Source organism: Danio rerio, chromosome 24 (assembly GCF_052040795.2).
Source record: "Danio rerio strain M-AB ecotype USA chromosome 24, GRCz13ab, whole genome shotgun sequence".
Taxonomy (NCBI): Eukaryota; Metazoa; Chordata; class Actinopteri; order Cypriniformes; family Danionidae; genus Danio; species Danio rerio.
This window is the reverse complement of record NC_141044.1, coordinates 11044582-11059749: the sequence shown is the minus strand read 5'-3', so window position 1 is coordinate 11059749 and position 15168 is coordinate 11044582. Positions and strand designations below refer to the sequence as shown.

The window sequence follows — 15168 nt, the reverse complement described above, 5'->3', positions numbered from 1 at the left end:
GGTGAATAACTGCAAAAAAAAGTCCACTTTTTGAGAAAAAAAGAACCACCTCTTTCACCAGGCTGGCTACAGGCCTGCAAACTGCCAGATGGAATCTCTCCACCTAATCAGATAACTGAACCGCCACTCAACAATAAAACAAACCGCAGAACCATAAAACTTTAAACTGTTCAATATAAGAGAGAAGCGAGTGCTGTACATAAGAGTTTATTACTTTACAACCAAAAGAAAGAACAATAAGTATTTTCTTTCATCTCTTTCATGGTCTCTCATGTTCTGCTGTAAAATAGGTGGGAAGAATGAATCATTGATAAAAGCTACCAATTTGTGCAATGCAAGGACACCTCTCTACAAAGTGTGTATTGTTCTTGGACAGGTGACTGTGATTTATGTCATGTCATGAAATATGTCATACTGTAAGTGTCCATATTTTTGTGCATAATTCAATAAATCAATGTGTTTTCCATTGATATATTGCTAGAATAGGGCAATATCTGGCCAAGATATAGTTTTTAGAAAATCTGGAAGGTTAAAAAAAATGGTAACTGTGTGGCAACAGTGTGTGTATAATGTAAGGACACTGGACAACAAAATTGGAGATCCACATACAGTTTATTAAAGAGTAGTCAAAAACAGGAGCAAACAGAAACATTAAGGTTTTCCAAAATTTGTAGTCAAAACACAGGCTAATGGTCAGGCTAGGCGGCGAAGAATCAAAACAGTAAGCAAGACAGGGATCAAAACATGGCAAAACAATCAAGGAAAAACACTTATAACTTATATTATTATAATGCTACATAGGGTAAAACAAGACTCAGCAACGTGTATGAGAAAGTGAGTGGTTTAAATAGTCTAGCTAATCAATGATCATGAGTTTCAGCTGTGTGTGTGACCAAATGACTGTCAGCTGTGGCAGGAATGATGAGTGCAAAATGTTCTGGGAGTTGTAGTTTGGTTCAGTGGCTGAATTGTATTTCCCAAGCATTCTGCAACTGTTCATAACAATGTGAACATCGACAGCCTCTAATTGTAAAAATGAATTCTATTTTTCATAAACACAGTTAAATTGACATTTTGGCTTGTCATCAGCGGGGAAAACCCCACCCATTAGTCATGATCTTTCCCCCATTCGCATAGATAGTCCTGAGTGATAAACAGTCATCCACCATTAAAGTTTTCACTTGCTGAAGATAATCTCAGCAAATAAGGGCATTATAAACAGTGAGTTTTAGGATGCACAAATGAACACCAGAGTCTATATAGACCAGTGACGTGCGGTGAGGTTTGTGGCTGGTCAGGCACTGACTTACAAATATATGCACCCAATATGTTATTCAACTACCGACAGTGTTTCATATCTCATAGCAGCTTTCTTTTCTATACACATAGCAGGTATATAGGCCTATTGGGCCAAGGAAGAATGTAAAATGTATAATGATTCAATATGCTGCCCCAAAAAACAACAAGGTTGGCACTACAGACACAGGACCATGGCGTATGCGCTCTCTGTCTCTTATTCACTCACACAAACACACACATACACACAGGATTTGCACACTGGTTCTACCTTTATTTGTTTTGAAATGACTTGAATTCATTTGAAAAGATCAAGTTGTGTTCTGTCCCGTCCTTTGAAACAAGCCCTTTAGCTCTGGTATTGATCTGGCTATGACGACCTTTAGTATTAGTCGTCAATTATTTATTACTTCATGATTTAATTAAAAGTCCAATTTTGATGATTTTTGAGCTGAGATATTGACGTTACATCAGCCATTTTGCAGCCAGTCAAAGCAAAACATAAAGGACTCCTTGAACTGTACTTGACTACTTAAGAAGAGCATCCAACCAACAAGAATAACCGTGAGCTCACGTGCGCCCCCTCCATTGCGGCAGAGCTACTGCCTGCCTCACCCCAGGTCTTTTCAGTGCGGCTGCATTTTAGATCTTAACACTAAATAAGTGATAGACATTCCTGAAATACATTACATATTATATGGAAAGTGAGGACATACAATAAACAAATAAAAACATGAAGCATTACATTGGTAGCATACACTGAGTAAGCAAAAGGCACATTCTCAAGCCAGTGTGCAGTGTATTGCGCAATCTGACCTGAGGCACAGCTCTGTGCTGCCTCACCTCACTTCCTACGCTATCAATGAAGAGGAAATATGCAGAATACAGCGATTTTGATCATAACATGCAGATCCAAGAGTTATAAAATATTATTTGTGAGCTGAAACTCCACATACACACTCTAGGAACATAAGAGACAAAGGCCCCGTTTACACTAATACATTTTAGTTTTTAAAAAGGCATTTTAGTATGAAAACGATCCACGTCCACACTGGCATTTTACCTAGCATTTCTGAAAAGATCTCCGTCCACACTATACTGTTGAAAATGCTGCAGCGTAGGCGGAGGTCTGAGCCCCATGCAGTCAGTGGGGGCTTTGAGAAAACCCCAGGGTAGAGCTGCGCACGTCAGACGGTTCATTAAGGCTCTTCCGCTAGATCTAATCTCACTATTTTTATTAAACTTGATATTTAATTCATCTTGTTGTCTATATCTAACGACATACTCCCCTACTTTGGTCTTTTAAATCTATTATGCCTAGTTCAGACTGCGTGATTTTAGCCCCGATTTTGGTTCGCTGACAGGTTTTGAGAAATCGCCGATAAATGCCTGAAGTCACAGGCTAATCGCTGCTCGTGCACGTGAGTGACAATCACACAGTATGAACGATCAAAGACGCGATCTGAGAGAATCACCGATGAGTCGGCGATGCCTGTGAGATATTTGGCATGCTAAATATCTGGAGCTGTCGGCGATTCAAATCATGCCGCGTGAATTGAGTTTTGACTAAAAATAACATCAGCCATCGCCTACAGCCAATGAGAGAGCAGCACTCACTTGTGTGTGCATGTGTGTGTGTATACCTGCTGCAGGCCAGCGGGAGGCTGGGGGAGAAGTTAAAAGTGCTCTTTTTCGGTTTATTTGGACCCACGAAATGGAGGGAAAACTAGTGGAGGTTTGACAGGACTCAGGAGCAACCGTGTCTGTTTGACGTTTCGTACAGAAAGAAATTAGTTTATTATCAACGTTGAGGAGAAATGGCTAATTCCCTTTAAACCCAGGTGAGCAAACATGTACATGTTCTACCCCATTAAAGGCTTCTTTCTCATTATGTAGTTAATAACAAAAGATATACTACATGTTTTTGTCGGCGATTCTCCCTATAGTAAAGTCATGCAATGTGAATGTCCATGTCGCCGAATCATCTTGCAGTGTAAACAAAGCAGCGACGAAACGCTAGCCCAGATAGTCATGCAGTGTGAAAACATCTGTGACACGACTACTTTGAAAATCATGCAGTCTGAACTCGGCATTACTTGTTCTCAGGTAACGTGTTTTGGCTGAGCGCAAGGATACGTTAATCTATTAATTTATGTAACCACGCACACTGATTCAGCACATTTGACTAATTGCTTGCCTTTATTTCCTATAATGTATAAACATATTGTACGTTATACATTTATAATGGCCATTATTGATTTTTAAAACTGAAATTCAACAAGAGACGGTGTATGTTTAGCATTTTTCATTGAAAATGAATGGAGGCCGTTATGTTATAAGCTCCATTTTGTTATAAATATGCATACAGTGAAGATGACGGTCATACAAATATATAGCTACATGACCTCTCAACATTTTAAGTATCTGTTCAGTTAATATTAAGATGAAAATAGGCAGTTTCTCATATCATGTTTTCATTTTACTGTTAAGATACTGAAACAATTTAGCCAGAGTAATGCGAATGAGTTTATAAAGGACATTGTTCCCTTTGAAGATTTATCCGACGTGTCCTTGGAAGTTTTCTATATTGAACTTGTGAAGTCTGAACTCAAGAAAAAGATGCAAGATTGAACTTTTTGTAGGCTACTTAAGGCCTGTGCACACCGGGATGCTTTTTACTCGCGTTTTCCATCAACGTTTAACACCTCTTGACTAAATAAAGGGCGCCAATGTGATCATGCACCCCAACGTGCAAAACGCCAGGCGCAAATACAACCTTTTTTTAAGAAACGCCTCATGCTCGTTTTTTTGTTTTGACGCCCCGTGTTAAAACCTTCTCCTCCTGTCAGATTGGCAATTTTGTTCACAAAAGTTACAGCAAACAGCACTTTAAGTCGCTCAAGATCAAAACTGTCAATGCGAGCACACATTGAAGAAGGTGCCAAGAGGCGATATGAACGTGGAGCTGCTTATTGCTCTGTGTACAATAATCATTTCTTCATTGCTAGAGCTGGAGCTACTACTTAAACCATCCATGCTTCTTCGAGTCACCAGTAACTTTAACAAGAAGCATGTGAACTTCCTCTCTTCCTCTTCTTCTGTGTTATAAGCAGGGTGTCAGAAGCTTAAAGTTGTGTAGCGCCATCTAACGTCAAGGGGTGATTTTGCATACTCTTCTGCTTGACCCCAGTGAAAATCACTTGGATCTTGAATCTGAAAAAGTGTCTCGTAAAACGCTGACAATTAACGCAAACGAAAAGCGTCCTCATGTGTACGAGCCTTTAATATTGAGGGAAAAGCCTGACACCATCCAAACTGGAACGGAGCAGCAGCGTTTTAAAACCAAAACAGCCCCTACACCATTTTCAAATTGCTCCGTTTTCGGGGCTCAAAAACTCCAGGGTAGTGTGGACGAAAGGCATAACCGTACTTATGCATTTCAAAACAAAAAGGTATTAGTGTAAATGGGGCCTTATTGTACATCTTGTAAAAAGGGGCATATAGGTCCCAACTTTAAAGTTGCAATGCACATTAAAAATTGGGTTGACATATTTACAATAGGAAATTTTTATTAAAAATATTTACTTAATTTTATTTACTTATTGTTGCACAAAAGAAAAATAATTTTGACCCATTAATGTATTTTGGACTATTGCCAAAAAATATACCCGTGCAACACACAGTAAGAACGGTTTTGAGGTTCACTTTTGACTTTCACAGACATTTATTATAGCCCTTTACCCTTTTTATTATCAGAAAATACTACACTCACTGCAACTTCACCAGTTATATGCTTCAACAATATGAGCATGTGAGGGGCTGAAGGGTGTGAAAGCATCGCTATATGGACAGATACTGTTGCAAAGACACGCTGGCTGTGCGATATTCCAGGGATAGTGATGAGGTTTTGTCAGGAATGTGTATGAAGGGGAGAGGCTGTTTAAAAAAGGACCAGCTTGACATGTTCACACGCACACACACACACACATGGACTCATTCGATAGCTCATGCCTCTGCCCTGATTCTGTGAAGGCTGCTGATTGACAATAAACCTACAGAAGTTGCCGGTGTCATTCAAAAGTGCATGACTCAGGATAGATAATGTCAGTTTACAACAAAAGATTTACATATGAAAACAGCCAGCAAACATTTTTGTGACATCCAATAGAAATCTAAATGAAGACAGCTTGGCTAAAAAAAAGGCTAAACTTGGGCTGTCATTGAGAATCTAATAGACATCTAAGAATAGACCAAAAACTAGAGTAGGCAGATTACACTGACTTTATATGTGTAGTCATTTGTCTCTGCTTATTTGATGACTAGTCTAGTTTTGGCCTGTTCTTAGGCATCTATTAGATTTTCACCAAATTTATCCTTATTTTAGCAAAGTCGACTATGTTTAGACGTCTATTAGACATCTATTAGACATCTTTTAAAAACAAAAATGTTTGCTGACCATAGTTTTTTATTATTCATTACAATTCACCCACCCAAAAATAAACATTTATAATTCTAAAACTACAACATACATAAAATGCAATATTTTTCAAAACGTTTGTGCATTATAAACACTTTTGTAAAATTAGAGACTGTGTGTATGTGTGCATAACACCCTGATTCAACACACTTACCTGTATTACACTTACCAGGTTAAATTAACACTGTCAGCTTTAATTGCACTTGCATTATACATTACAATTTAATTGCACACACACATGCACACAAACTCAACCGCTCTTTCTTCACTGACTATTAAATCATTTACTGTTGCTGCCAAGAGCACATTCCACAGCTCCAACATACATGATCAGGACATGATTCATAAAGTTTCACGTTGGAATGAAACGCTAGTTTTCCTGGAAGATGGAAGTGGATCTTGTTCACAAATTCCAAGTTAAATTAACCTGGACACCAAATTCTCCCACAGGCATTTCAAACTAGATGTTTTTTGAATGGCAAGTTCTATCAGGGCAGGTGTGTCTTCCTATATACATATATATATATATATATATATATATATATATATATATATATATATATATATATATATATATATATATATATATATATATATTAATTCATTCATTCATTCATTTTTTTATATTCACCAAAGCAAATCCTTGTATCATCCAACAAACCTGAACTCAAGCTTCTGGGATCCATTTACATACTTGAAAACTGTTTCCATGTACAGTTGAAGTCAGAATTATTAGCCCCCCTTTCAATTGTTTTTTTTTTCTCTTTTAAATATTTCCTAAATGATGTCTAACAGAGCAAAGAAATATTTACAGTATGTTTGATAATATTTTCTCTCATGGAGAAAGTCTTATTTGTTTTATTTCGGCTAAAATAAACGCAATTTTAAATTTTTTTAAACCCATTTTAAGGTCAAAATTATTATAAATTACTCCAACTGTTCTCTGTGGTTTTGCAGGCCAATACCAGTTCTGTTAGGTCAGCAACAGAGCTGTATAAACCCTACTATTTAAGTAACAGGCTTTGGAGAGGGTCAAGATTTGTTTTAACATTCCTCATCCTATGCAGCTAGGGGTTTTGTGAAAGACAAGCACAGACCTATGGGTGACGTATGTGTGTATGCATGCGTGCATGTGAGGCGGCCGCTCTGTGAAACACAAGAGTCAGCCATTCGCAGCAAGCTGTTCATCCACTCATCTTTCATCAAATGACCCTTGCTGAAAAGTGATACGTCAGGAATGCGCGCCAGTCAGTCCCGGCCAATCACAGACAGGGAAGCGTAATGGAGCACCGTCAATGATGAGGAAGGTCTCATTCATCGTCTTTCTGCTCATTCACCCTTTAGTTAAATGGACCTTGCAGAGTTACAGAAATGATGATCCGACCTCCCAAAAAGTGGCATCCGCAAAGATCATTGGCACTTACTTGGAAGGTTAAGGGTGATTAATAACTGACAAAAAACATGATGTCTTTGTTTTTAACAAAGTCTCTCATGCTCACAACAGTAGTGATTTTTTTATTGATTATATTTATTATATTTATCTATTTTAAAATGTGCAAATAGAAAGTTTTATCTAGTTTTATTATTTAAAATAATAATTATGGTCACCTTTAATGTATTATTTAGAAAAATGTAAAAACATCTATTTGTATTGTATGTAAATAAAACAATTATATTGTTTTAGTAAGATTTATAATGTTAATGCAAAATATTAAAATTATTTCACAAAATCTTGTGGAAAATGGGTAAAAGTGAAGAACAGTAAAAAAGTATTAAGATATAAATGTACAATTTAATTGACTATTTTACTGCTGCATAGTGATCTTTAAATGCAGTATTTTAATGAGTCATCAATTTATTCTTAATAAATTGTATAAAATCCATTTTTTTGTTTTATTTATTGTTTATTTATTTATTTTATTATTGTATTTATTCATTTATATTTTGCCCATTTTATTGTTCTAAAATACAAGGGAAACTAAATAATATTAAAGTTGAATTATTATTTTAAGGATTGAAGACTTGTTTACACATAGCACATTATGTATGCTTTACAATGTTTTCTTTACAATTAATTGAGTTTTTATTAGCATTTTCTAAGTCCAATGTTAAAATTTCAGATACTAATAATCAAAGACTTTATAGATTACACAAGACAAGTCACTCTATAGTTTTGAATGGGAAAAATTGTAACAGTCAAAGCTGAATGAAGCCCCGCTTCTAGTATAAGAGACTAAGGATTTTCCTGGGGAGGGGCTTAAACCAGACGTGAGTTTCTGCAGAGTTTGTGTAAGTGGAACATTTAGAAATGCAACTAAAAAGACAGTTGTTGTTAAATTTTATAGGTGATTCCTAATTTGCAATCGTAAGCTTGGCAAGCAATTTTGGAGAATTTGATGTTTCCCCATTTACACAGAATGCCCAAGCAAAGATGGCTGCTGAATAAAATGACTTGAAAAATAATTGAAAAAAAAATGTATAGAAACAAAATGCATGTTGATAATACAGCGTACAAAAGCACCAGGATTTCTTGTTCACAATTTTATTGTACACATTTTTGCGATGTTATTGCAAAATAACACAAATTTTGGTTGTATTGTTTGTTTACAGTTTTATTGCACAAAATACACATTTCTGTGACGTTATTGCGTTATGTGCATGCTACTTTGATTGAGCATTGTAATGTTTGCTTGTTTACAGTTTTATTTTACAATATACAAATAAAGGGGCTGCACGGTGGTGCAGTGGTTAGCACATTTGCCTCACAGCAAGAAGGTCGCTGGTTCGAACCTCAGCTGGGTCAGTTGGCGCTTCTGTGTGGAGTTTGCTTGCTCTCCTCGTGTTCGTGTGGGTATCCTCACTTACCCCACATGTCCAAAGACATGCCGTACAGGTGAATTGGGTAGGCTTAATTGTCTGTAGTCTATGTGTGTGAGTAAGTGTGTATGGATGTTTCCCAGTAATGGGTTGCAGCTAGAAGGGCATTCACTGTGTAAAACATGTGCTGGATAAGTTGGCGGTTCATTCTGCTGTGGCGACCACAGAATAATAAAGCGACTAAGGCGAAAAGAAAATGAATGATTGAATGAATATACAAATGATTGACCTGTTAAAAAGTTTAACATGTTGACCTCCAGTGTGAGGTAGTTATTTATTTTTATTTAATTCACCCATTTCTCAAGTTGTGAAAAAAAAATAAATTAACAACCATGTACCAAAAAAGGTAGAATTTTGATGTTTCGAAAGAGTTGTAAAATGGTCACAGTTACGTAGCTCTGAAATATGTTATGGAAAAGCAAATAAACAGAAATAAATTACATAGCAAATAATATATATATATATATATATATATATATATATATATATATATATATATATATATATATATTTTTTTTTTTTTTTTTTTTTTTGTGAAATAAATGCCCAATGTGACATATGTTCATTGATTCATTTTCTTTTCGGCTTAGATCCTTTATTTATTATGGAACGCCACAGCGGAATGAACCGCAAACTTATCCAGCACATGTTTAATGCAGCGGATGCCCTTGAAGCCACAACCCGACACTGGGACACATACAACATACAACCCATACACCTTTGCATTCACGCATGTCTTTGGACTGTGAGGGGAAACCGGAGCACCCAAAAGAAACCCATGCAAACACAAGGAGAACATGGAAACTCCACACATAAATGCCAACTGACCCGGCCGAAGCGATTGTGCTACCAACTGCACTACAGTGCTGCCCAGATATGGGTAGCAAAAGCTCATTTGTAGCCCAGATCTGGCAAACAGGAGCGTTCCATACTGTGTGGTGTCCGAATGCAAGTGTCCAGTGTGGGCCGGATCTGGGCCAAAATAAAAACAAACTCTGGCCCAGAATAGGGTCAGTTCTGGTTCATTTGGTTGAATTCTGGCTAATATGTGACATTGCTATGGCTTAATTGTGGCCCAGATCTGGCAAACAGGAGCGGACCGCCCAAGTGCCATCATTCTATGAGGTATGTGAGCCGGATGTAATTGTCGGATTTGAGCCACATGAATTTTGTTAGCTGGGCTCAGTTTATGCCAAAAAACATAGATATGCAGATATTTCTTTTTATAAAATGTAAAATCCCAGCACAGTCACAGTTTTAGTTTGTTTATATCAATGAGTCTTCTTCAGTCTGTATTATTCTGTTTTTTGAAATTCATTTGTTTATAAAACAGCAATTTGGTTGTGGCAGAAAATATTATTTAGCAAAAAATGTGCAGCAGTTAAGAAAAAAAAAATTAAGGGCTCTTCATCTTAAATGAGTTTTAAAACATTTTATTTAAAAAATCGAGAATAAATCGTGAGATTAGTATCGTGAATCCTATCGAAATCGAAAGTCAGTTGAATTGTTACATCCCTAATAACATTACAGATCTTTCACAAAGAGGGGCTGCATTTCTAAAACAACTGCCGAAACGTGTTATATGTGGTCCATTCGGTCTGTATTATATGCCTCATAACTTTCCAATAAGGAGAAATTGGTTATTATGGACTAAAATTACTAATAAACAATTACAAATAATGCAAAAACACCAGTATAAGCTGAAGTGTATAATACATATACAAATATGCTGCCTATATACCGGTTTCTGTCCGACTCCAAATACCACAGCATTCCTTACCCTTTTCCGCATCTTTATGCCATTGTGTGAAACCCAGCTGTCCGCAGTCAACAGCCGATCTTCATCTCCTTGCAGCAAAGCAGTATTGTTGACTTTGATGGCAAAGAGCTGTCAGCTCACGGGGGGCCAGAATGTGGAGGTCTTTTCCTGAAAAGTTTGGCATTCACCCCTAGCTCTGGTTTCAGGCTTCCAGCAAGAGAACGACAGGCAGGCCGGCAGCTGCTCTGAATGTCTGTGAGGAAATGAGGTAGGCAAGTCATCAGTTTATAGGGATGAATGGGCATGACTAAGCCATAATAAAAACTGAGCATGTCCACTAATTAGGTTTCTACTATGCATTAGGGGGGAGGGACATCTAATAGCATCTCTCGCTTAGGTGAAAGAGGCGTATACCTTTTACGATGCAAATTAGAGAGAATTTGCTTCTAAAATTACCCAACAGCTGGTTCAGCTATTTTTATTTCCACACACTTACATGCTTTTTGTGTCTTCCTGCTAGCCTTTTAACCTATCTTCAACAGTTATCGGCTAAATTATGCAGCAATTCACTCAAGATTTACCGAGGAAAAGCTAAAGTGAGCTTTTATTTAATCTCTGATCTGTTTTCCTGTAAGAACTCAGTGACCTCAAGCATTTCCTTGATTCGACTGCGCTAAATCTTGAACAGGTTTGTCGGGACTCGCTGATGCTCTCGAAATGCATTAGCACCACATTATCATATATTTAACTCATTTTAGATGTCAAGAAAAGCATGTGAACGAGGCCAAGGAGACGCACTGACTCACTAAACTCCAGCTTACTAATGGCAAGAAAAAGGAGAATATACTCTTGGGAAACAGCATGTAATTTACCATTAGAGCTTTTAAGAGCGAGTTAAACGCCAATTAAATGTTCAGTGAGTCAGAATGTCATCCTCACCTTGGAATTTCAAAACAGGTTAACACACGCTGCCATTGTTGAACTTCAGAGAGAACATGTTTAAGTGTCTGTTACGCAGTGTAGATTACGGCTTAGTCACATGTTTTGACAGACGGCACCATTTTCAAAACCAACATAATTAAGGTGGAAATCTGTAAACTAGACCTGTGAGGTGTAAATGTAATCGTGGTGTGTGAACAACTTCGTTTTAACAGCTCAACAGAAAGTGATTTGTCCTAGTTCCGATTCTAGGTGAGCTGCTCTCAGCTGTGTGCAGCTACTGGAAGTAGAACTGCAAAGACGGCTCTTTTAAAAGATGGGGAGTCATACAGTATTTGCAGCTGCAGCCTATAAATTAGTGGCGTTAAACTTGGACCGGCATGTCGCACAACAGGTGCATTGCCTGAATAGGGCTATGATGCTCAGAGAAGTACTGAGGGGAGGTTTTTTTTTTCTTTGCAGCAGCAGCAGACTGTGAATTCTGTATCAGATTATAGAGTATGATTATCTGATCATCACTATAGATTGTGCAGCAGCTGTAAGAAGCTGTGGTGATGTATAGGTGTTTGTGGTTTATGTATATATACACACACACATACTGTACACACTCAAACTCACACACACAAATATACAGTATATAGAGTAAAGAAAAATCAACATAGGCTCATTCTGAAAACATAGTCCTATATACATTTTAAAGTTTAAATGGCTGCATTTCATCCCTAAAATGAACGCTATATTGGGCGGTGTGATGACGTTCCTTTTCTCGCTTACCAAGGGCCTCATGTATGAAGACATCAAATTAATACTAAAACATTGCCTATGCACAAAGCTGTAAATGTGCAAACGCAGTAAATAATTCAGATGTATGAAACTCTGTGTATGTGGAATCCCCCGCATATTCTCTCTCAGTAATGATTTTAAATCACACTGAACTGAGCTAAACTGAACTGAACTTAAACACTAAAAACTGAACTACACTGTTCCAGTTACTTTGACCATTTATGTGAAGCTGCTTTGACACAATCCACATTGTAAAAGCGCTATACAAATAAAGCTGAATTGAATCGAATATTCTCTTTGTACATACAAATTAACGTGAAACTGAGTGCACATGCATGAGAGCAAAACCCCTACCTGGCTCCTCCCCCTTATAAATATGGTAATGACTCTACTTTGGCAAAACTAAAAGAAAAAGCAAAGGCAAAAGCAAGCCAAAAGAGAAACTTCACAGAATGTGAATGGAGGTGCTTCTATCCCTCTACAAAAGAAAAAAAATAGAGTGTGAGAGTTTAGCTGATGCTGTTAACGCAGTGGGATCTGAACATTGCATGAACATCATATGAGTGAATTAAAAAAAGAAATGGTCCGACGTAATGGTGTCAATTTTTGTAGTGTCTATTTAGGCTAAGTGGAATTTAGGCACCTCGTTGGAATGAACTAGTTGGGGGATTCCCGCCCATCATCAATTGATTACCAGAGACAACATAACTAAAGAGAGCAGCAAACAGCAGTGTAAGTGGCGTAGCTCGTAAAGTGCTTGATAATATGTTTTGACACGATCGATCATGAACCCGGTTCGAATCCAGCGTCTAATGAGCTGCTCCTTTTTTTCCTCACTTACACATCAGATTTTACCTCCTCTTCATCGTGAGGAAGACAAGTAGGAATTATTAATAAGTGTGTGTATTATGTTAAGCATATTTGAGAATCACATATTATTTGCACATTTATTGAATGGAAATGTTTCTGATTCAAATATGCAAATTTGTTTTCAGATGGTGCCTTTATAGCAATGTGTGTGCAGTTGATCGCTCTGATTACAATGGGAAAACCGGCGAACGTTGCAAATTGTGCTTTAATGTTTGGCTGGTAAACTGCATGATATGGAAACCTTATATACCTGCTAGACATGCAGATGATCTCGTCCCATACAGCTGCCATTGCACGGTTCAAAGATACTTTGTAGTGTGCAATTTAACACAATTACCTCTAGAAGTTGCTATTAAAAATAAAACAAACTCACACAAGAAATACACGTACGCAAAGTTTTGCATTGATACATAAGGCCCCAGGCGATTACTGGGACAGTTTAGACAGATAGACTGCTTTTCTGCTGTTACCAGTTTATCTAGCTCGCCATGTACGTCATTGAACTTGAGACGCAGAGAGGAGTTGACCGTGACAACAAAGTTTGAGTCCAGTAAAGAACAGTTCCAGAAAGCAGCTAAGACAAAAACAAAAGCTAAAAAATTAAATAAACAAGTAAATAACAGGGTAAAATGTGGTCAAATCTGAAAACCTGGTATAAAATCTGTCTTTCTGGATTTCTTTTTAAATCACTGCAGTTGTTTAGTAATAGCTCCTGGGACGTATTTTGCTCTCTCCAGAAATGTATATAGGGGTACATAATCAGAATGAGCCTGGGTTGAGAAAAATACAGTTAGAAGAAAAGGTTGATAGACAGACAGATGGACCGATATATATCTACAGCCTCTTATTGCCATCTAAAAAAATATTCATCAACATAAAAGTGAAATTACCGAATCTACTGTACACACAGAAACTTGAGGAAAATTTTAAGTGTAATGTTATATACAGTAATTAATTACATATTTAACAATGAATTAATAAAATATTATACATTCAACCCAGGCTCATTCTGAAAATGTACCCCTATATCCATTTCTGGAGAGTGCCAAATGCATCCCAGGAGCTATGTTTTTTGCAGTTTTTGTTTTCGCGAATCCACCAGAGGCTGCTGTGTACGCATTTTAAGATCTCAAGTTTCTCTAATGAATGCCTAGCGTGCCTGCTGTTCTCATGCAAATCCACCAGTGGCCGCTATTGACTGACTAAATGAATGACTGACTGATTGACTGACCCACCCTCCTTCATTACACAATCCAATAGTGTTTTCAAAAAGCAAGGTTATGACGGTTGCGGAAATGTGTGTGGGGGGTGACGGGTTGTGACGGTCGCTGAAATCACGCTAAGTAGGGGGAGGGGGGTGTACGGGTTGTGATGTTCGCTATGCCACTGCCACCCACCCACTTCCCTTAACCCAACCAATAGTTTTACAAAGCAATCCAGCAAAAGCCCTCACGTTATTTTTACCACATTTTCAGATTTTACCACATTCTCACCCTGCTATTTACTTGTTTATTTTATGGCTTCTGTTTTTGTCTTACCCATTTTCTGGAACCTTTCTTCGCCAGACTCAAACCCCATCATCGTGGTCTACTCCTCTCTGCAGCTCAAGTCCTCATACTGCCGGTAGTGTTCGTTTTAAAGTTGAAATGCAGCCATACTGCGTACTTCTGGCTTTATAAGTCATGATCTCCAGAAACGTATACAGGGGCACGTTTTCAGAATGAGCCTGTGTTGTATACATAGTGCATTTGTAAAATGTGCTTCACACAAGTGAGTAGGCTTGACAAACCACATGCAAAACACTCATCTCTATTTAAAAAAACTCCAGCACTTAACTCTCTAAGATCCTTTGTATCATTATGACTTTTTGTGTGTATTGCCTCTTCTTGTTGAATTGCTGAATGCCTCCTCAATTGTAAGTCGCTTTTGACAAAATTGTCTGTTGAATGACTAAATGTACAGTATGTGTTGTTAGAAAACCGGAAAGTTTAGTTATATGCTAAAATTGCTGAGTCTGCACTGTTGCAGACATTATACATTACCTTCCTGTCACTCTCCTTTGAACTTTTGCATTCTGGGTGAAGGTGTAAAAACTGCAAAATCAACAGTTGACACACTGTAGTGTAAAAGTGTGCAATGTTTATAATGCGGTAAAATATAGAACAGT

The 15168-nt window shown here is 37.5% G+C and overlaps 1 long non-coding RNA gene across 2 annotated transcripts in view; it reads right to left on the bottom strand.

Annotated features, from left to right (window-relative positions):
• The window catches only part of LOC147837966 (uncharacterized), a 99974-nt gene that overhangs the window by 36196 nt on the left and 48610 nt on the right, over positions 1-15168 (bottom strand). Inside the window, exon 2 of one of the 2 annotated variants that reach the window (XR_015524788.1) lies at positions 10431-10662. This is a non-coding gene — a long non-coding RNA (uncharacterized LOC147837966). Of the gene's footprint in view, positions 1-9158; positions 10663-15168 lie in introns of those variants that run through there. The other variant, XR_015524787.1, reaches the window with a different exon arrangement.